The sequence below is a fragment of the Danio aesculapii genome, chromosome 15 (assembly GCF_903798145.1).
Source record: "Danio aesculapii chromosome 15, fDanAes4.1, whole genome shotgun sequence".
In the NCBI taxonomy this organism is placed as follows: Eukaryota; Metazoa; Chordata; class Actinopteri; order Cypriniformes; family Danionidae; genus Danio; species Danio aesculapii.
The window spans coordinates 40,729,514-40,737,023 of record NC_079449.1 but is presented as its reverse complement, the minus strand read 5'-3'; the positions used below and the strand labels follow the sequence as shown (position 1 = coordinate 40,737,023).

At 29.9% G+C, this 7,510-nt stretch overlaps 1 long non-coding RNA gene across 3 annotated transcripts; it reads left to right on the top strand.

The window, feature by feature from the left end:
* LOC130241795 (uncharacterized) lies at nt 1-7,470 on the top strand. Of its 3 annotated transcripts, none has more exons than XR_008838901.1 (4): nt 1-293; nt 1,042-1,144; nt 5,836-5,952; nt 6,630-7,470. It is a non-coding gene; the product is annotated as an uncharacterized LOC130241795 (long non-coding RNA). The 3 variants fall into 3 exon arrangements; XR_008838902.1 differs by having other exon boundaries at nt 3-293; nt 5,836-5,917; XR_008838900.1 differs by having other exon boundaries at nt 8-293; nt 5,836-7,470.
* The last annotated feature ends 40 nt before the right edge of the window (nt 7,471-7,510 follow it).

Genomic DNA, 7,510 nt, shown 5'->3' with positions numbered 1-7,510 from the left:
ATCAGGTTACAGGAAGGTGGCGGTAATGCACAAGAATTGGTCCGATCCGCCAAATATAAACAAAGAAGAAGAGACATTTTGAAATGCCGTACACGTGCAATAATAAAAGCAAACGGCTTGGATATAATGTTATATATGTTTAACAATGGAAGTTGAATATGCCTGTTTGTTATTGAAGGTTAAATATAATTAATAAATAAATAATAATAATGAAAGCAAGCGACGTTTGAACCTTCCTGTTTGGACGACAGTGGAAGACACCGGCAGGTGAACATTTGAAGTGTGGAAGAAAGGTAAGTTTTACTGCTTATAAATCGTTTCTCTTGCTGTCTTTTGTCTTGTTTGACATTTCCGTGAGCGTATGATAAGCTCTTTGCGGCTCGTTATGCATATGTGCACCGTTAGCAAGTCGCGCTAGCCTCTTTCTATGTATGATGCTAACAGTGCTAGCATATTTACACTGATTTCAGTCTTTTAACGGTAACGTTAATGCTATCGGCTGTTCTGATCAGTTTTAGTCTGTGACACGATCGACAGTACAGTACAGTGAATGGTCAGTACAGTATCCTGTCACACCAGCGTAGCGATTATATATTATATCAAAATTATTTAATAATATATAAACTAATAATGTATAATACATTTATAATATTATATTACTTATTATTTCATATTTTTTCTCTCTCTCTCTCTCTCTCTCTCTCTCTCTCTCTCTCTCTAGATATGTAATAAACATATCTTAAAACTTTACAGCACTAGGTCATCTTTATTTCTGTAGTGCTTTATAGAATACATACTGTCAAAGCACCTTTATAAAGATAATCAGGCAAAATAGTTTGTTCAGCTCTTCATATACATTATTTTCAGCACAACCTCTTCCCCGGTAGAATTAACATTAGTAATTTTTAATATGAAAACAAATTTAATGTTGTAAAATACAATCCAATAGTTATTATGGATATTACAGCTAATAATATTTTTATTATTGGTGGTGTTGTTATTACTGTTATTTAAAGTAGACATATCACATGATGGTTGCAGTGAAAAGTCAAAGGAGAACACGCAAGCTACTGGAGGATGCCTAGCAGTTTTCACATAAAGAAAGACAAAATATGGGTTGGAGGTTAATCAGTGACTTTTAAAGGTGAGTTTACCCAAAAGTGAAGATTTTTAACTCCCAAGTTCTTTAAATCTCTATACGCTTTCTTCTTTGGACAATAAAAGAACAAATTACTAACCACAGAATTTCTTGAATGTTTTAGCTTTGTTTAATTATGTAGTACATTTTAATACCACAGCATTGCCCAAACTGCGGTACAAAGTCAACAATATTTAAAATAACAACATGCAAACATGTTTAGCACATAAAAACATAAATAAAATTGTTCTGTTTAAACTAAATTACATAATGTTAAATATATAAAAATTACAATAAATTAATTTAGCTTCATCAATTTACTTTTGTTGGTAATGAAATAAATTTTTTAATTTAATTGATTGGTTAATGTATTTTAAATGCATATATTCCTGCCAGTTTGATGCACAAAAAGCTCAATTAAACACAATAAATTATTATTATTATGTAAAACATGCAAATAGCAGCAATGTTTGAAGGGGAAAAAAGTGATGGGGCGGCGGTGATTTGCTTTTTGCCCTGAGACTATTACTGCTCAGTGAAGTTGTAGGTGAGCTTTTTGTTTAACACCCTGATTACACAATTTATTTATTTTTTGCATATTAATAGCCTAAATAAACTTATGATTAACTGTAAACTGTTATATTAAATTGCTAAAATAACCCCTTATCAACTGAATATAATTTCAAGGTGAATGAAAATAAATTCACAATGTTTCATTAATTGATAAAACGAGGTCATATTTATACACACAATGTGACATTCTGAAATGAGCATGTGTGTAATGTAATCAGTAAAAGGTTATGACTATTACTGAAATAGTTATTTGAAATTAAATTCTGCAATATTTTATATTACATTGGTAAAAGTTTAAAGGTGCAGTAGTTGATCTGCCAAACTGCTAACGCTAGCATAATGGCATTGAAAACGCACGTTCCTCCTAAAGTCATGAACACGCACCAAATAGAAGACCATATAACACTAAATCATCTAACTTCTTATGCTTTGATATCTCATTCATGACATGTAGTATGACAAGCCCTTTTGACTTTTATTTATTCTCAGGATATTTATTCTTGATATCAACTAATTAATTCTTGATATCAACAATCAACATTCTTGATATCAACAATTCAGTTATTGATATCAAAACAGTAATTGTTGATATCAAATGTAATTGTTGATATCAAATTGAATTGTTGATATCAACAATTACCTTTTTGATATAAAGAATTGAATTTTCACTAGTTAGATGTCACTATAGGCTGCCATTCAAACTTAATTGTTGATATCAAGAATTGATTTCTTACTAGTTAACATGAAATTCCTGATATCAATAATTTAATTGTTGATATGAAAAATGTAGTTGTTGATATCAACAATTTAAATGTTGATATCAGGAATTAAATTTTTGATATCAAGAAATAGTTTTCAACTAGTAAAGATGTTTCATTTTTGATAGCAACAATTAGTTTGTCACTAGTGACAATGTAATTTCTGATATCATGAATGTAATTGTTACTAGTGAGATTAGTAATTTTAGATATCATAAATTACTTCCCTAATTGCTGATATCAGAATTACATTTTTAGATATCAGAATCAACAAATGTAACGTGTTAAAATATAATTGCAGATATCAGGAATTAACATTTCAACTAGGGAAAATAAATTCTTGATATCAGAAATTGAGATTTTTACGAGTAACAATATCATTTTTGATATCTACAATTTAGTTTCTGATATCAGGAATGGAGATTGTTGATATCAAGAATTACATTTTTGATATCAAAAATACATATCCTGAGAATAAATATGTCAAAACGGCTAAACATTATTTTTGATATCAACAATTACATTTTTGGTATCAAAAAATGCTGATTGTTGATATCAGAAATTGCATTTCACTAGTACCAACCCAAATTCTTGATATCAAAAATGACATCATTATTCAGAAGAAAACATTCATGATATCAAAAATGAAATTTCAACTAGTAACTTAATTCTTACATGTTAAAAATGCCTTTTCACTAGTAATAATTGTTATTTTAGATATCCCGAATTGCTTTTTGGATATGTGCGTAGTAATAACGAAATTACATTTTTGATGTCAACAACAGAATTTTTTATATCAACAATTGCATTTCCACTAGTTAAATGTCACCAAAGGCTGCCATTCAAATTTAATTGTTGATATCAACAACTGAATTGCTATTAGTAAAAATTTGTTTGTCACATTTTAGATATCATGAACTTCCTTCTTGGATATGTGCATAATTTTAATTACTAGTGTCATCCTGTCATCCCTTATAGGCCGATGTTCAGACTCTCGGGACAAACCACTTCCCTTTGCCTGCATGCACATCGCACACTTGAATGCAGCGCTTGTAGTTAAACCACAGTCTATCTGCCAACACTCAGTTTTCCAAGGAGTTTCCTGTATTTCACACCTATCTCCAGCTACCTATCCGGTTTTTTTTTTTTTTTTTTTTTTTATTTCTCCCGGAAAAACTCCTGTAATTCCACCACTCGGTCCTCATCTTTTTGGTACAGTCTCCTACATCTCGCCGCCTGATATCCAGTCCATGGTTCAGTTAAAGGCCACCATAGACTAGTACCATTCAAATGTAAGCGTTGATCTCAAGAATTGATTTCTTACTAGTTAATTCAATTTTACATATCAGAAATACAATTCTTACTTGTAAAAGCATTTATTTTTGATATCAGTTGTCATATGGTTACTATTTCAAATGTCTATTCTTAATATCAAAAATTGAATTGTTACTAGTAAAAATGTCAATTCCTGATATTAAGAACTTAATTTCACTGGTTGAAATGGTAATTCTTGGTATCTGCAATTATATTTTAACACGTTACATTTGTTGTTTCTGATATCTCAAAATGTATTTCTGATATCAACAATTAGGGAAGTAATTTATGATATCTAAAATTACTAATTTCACTAGTAACAATTACATTAATGATATCTGAAATTAACATTGTCACTAATGACAAACCAATTTTTGATATAAAAAATGAATATCTTTACTAGTTTAAAAGTATTTCTTGATATCAGCAATTTAATTCCTGATATCAACAATTTAATTCCTGATATCAACCATTACATTTTTCATATCAACAATTAAATTATTGATATCAAGAATTGCATTTTTAACTAGTAAGAAATCAATTCTTGATATCAACAATTAAATTTGAATGGCAGCCTATGGTGATATTTAACTAGTGAAAATTAAATCCTTGATATCAAAAATGTAATTGTTTATCATAAATATAACTGTTGATATTAACAATTAAATTGTTGATATCAACTATTTTAATTCTTGATACCAACGATGAAATTTTTGATATCAACAATTACCTTTTTTATACCAAGAACTGAATTGTTGGTATCAAGAATGTTGATATCAAGAATTAAATTGTTGATATCAAGAATACATATCCTGAGAATGAATAAAAGTCAAAACGGCTTGCCATATTGTGATGGTACAATATTTTTACAACTATTGGATAGTTGCAACCATTAGAAAATCTGGAATCTGTTGGTTCAAAATAATTTATTATTGATAAAATAGCATTTTAATTTGCCTAAATTAAGCTTTTAAATGTTACTAATCAAGCAGAAAAGTTTTGATAAATTTACAGTAGAAAATTGCACAAGCACATAATCTTTACTAATGATTGTTGACATAAAATGAAAATGGAAACTTTTCCATTCAATAGGTAAAAATACATCCATGCAACATAGGACTGGTTTTTGATCCAGGGTCACATTTTTTTTTAATATAACTTTTTTTCAATTTTAACAACATGCACAACAAGGTACATTGTCCAAAGGGAAGATTTGTCCAATTTTCAGACACAATTAGTGCTGTAGTCCTACACCCCATTTAAACTAAGGGCACCATTTTATCTTTTGAGTTATGATATACTCTGTCTATTCCAATCTGATATATTGTTTTGCCAAAATTGCACTATGATATAGGCAGGTTACAAGCAAAGCATTTACTTTATTTTTAAAAGACTTATTTTATAATTTAATAGTTGTTTGGTCTTAAGGTTAAACCCATTTATTTTTACAATTATGTATTTAAAAAATTTTGATCAAACATTTACCAAACTTTGACCAAACAATAGAGTTGTTTTTGTGCATCTACTTCTGCTATCTTTGTTGTTGGTCTGACCCAAAGAGAATTGTGGGGAAACCAAATCACATTAATATTAATGAACTCATTAGCATTGGTATTTATACATGTAAAAATGATATTTCTAGATATCTGCAAGAGTATTTTTACTAGTTAAAATATCATTGAAGATATAAGTAATTATATTTTCACTAATTGCAAAGATAAATTCAGATATCAGCTGCCTTTGTTAATATCAATAATACATTTTTACTAGTAAAAATGTCAATTCCTGATATCAAGAATTAATTTGATACTAGTTGAAATGTAAATTATATTATTTTTAGTTATTAACACATTTGCTTGTAGAGACTGTAATTTGATGTCGTTTTGTGCTGATTTGTTATTCCTAGAAAATCCTAAAGCAAATCTCAGAACACAGCTTACTTCTGCATTGCAGATCTATACCAGTTTGGATCTATGGAAAATGTCAAATAAATAAAGTCACAGTAAAATTATATAATGGTACAATGTTTAATTTAAAACATGTTTTTAATAGGCTGATTTCCTGAGTTTCCTGATCACTTTATGCCTGATTTTCACCAAGATGTCCATTGACAGCACCATTGAAGTTCCTGAAGGTACCAGATGTTTAAATTGCAATGCCACCATCAATGTAAGTACATGAGCTCTCACAGCATCAGAAATCACTGAAGTATGTTGTATTCTGTACAAAGAGTGAGAATGAGGCATATACTGAAACCCATGGAGAGCGCAGAAAGTGTCCTGAAGACTGCTTTAGTGAAACTATGGATTTGGACAGACGCAGTACACAGAACATACTGATTTTTGATAAGACTTTATACTAATTCTCACTATTAACTAGTGGCTTATTACCTGATTATTATTATTATTATTATTAAGGTTATCACTTAACAATAAGGGTGTATTAGTTAATGTAAGTTAATGCATTAGTTAACATAAATTAACGGGGAGCAACACACTTGTTAAGCATCACTTAATAAATGTTAATGTTAACTAAACGTATGAATGTGTTAATACGTAAAATGAACTAATGGTGAAAAACAACTACTATTCACCATTACATAACCTTTGTTAATGTTAATTTACTCGTATTCTAATTCTTAATGCACATCTTTACATTAACAGCCTAATAAGTTAAATGTTTACTTGCACATAAACTAATGCATTTGTTAATGGATTAGATTACATGACATAACACTGAACAACACGTTTATTCAGCAATACTGAATCTCACATGTAAACTAAACATATATTAATCTGTTAATTAGTAGATTAGTTTGTAATGGATGTGTGAATGGTCTTTTCCAGAAAAATTCCAGAACATCCTTGCCTGTGTGAACAGCACATTTTTGAACTTACAGGTAATGTCGTTCCAGAAATTTTCTGGATATTGAATATATATATATGACTGTGTGAGGGGCGTTTATAGACGTTTATCAGCATTGGTCTTAACATTAATATTAATTTGTGCCTATTCCACATTAAAAACTGTTTAACTCTGTTTTGCTTGGGAACTTGTGTGGTAAGAATCTTTATTGGGCAGCGTTCTGCAGAAGCCTCTTAAACAGTGTACTAGTACAGTCAGATAATTTCCCACCTACCGTGTCATAGCTCATTACCATCAGCTGTCCTTGATGATCACATTGCCCAAATGCACCGCACTGCTTTCATCTTAGCTCGCCACCAGCTCCCCATTGAAAATTAATGGCTTCTGGCTACTTTGACACTCTTGCCAACAACGGTTTGAACGCACTGTAAGAGTCAATCTCATGTTTACTGCCTGTTTAGTGAGGTACTTAAAATATTTGGCATGCCCATTTTTTTAGCCAACTGACTGATTTCACTAACTTCAAGTTGTTGTTAATTGTGTCTTAGAAATTTCAAGTCATTTTTATTAATAAAGTGCTTTATGCAATGCAGATTGTGTCAAAGAAGCTTTACAGTGATGAACATGGAAATGATCAAATCCAGATAACAATATTTAATTGTTGAGAGACGTTTTCAAAATAATAATTACACAATTGATTCATTGGTTGGTTGTTTGTTTGATTGACAGTTGATTTATTGTCTGAATTGAACCATTTTACTTACGTGTTGTTTGTATGCAGCAATTTCAAGTTATTATTAAAGGACATTTAAAACACTATAATGTTGTGCTGTGTATTGTGTGTAAGTGCCAGTACTCTTTA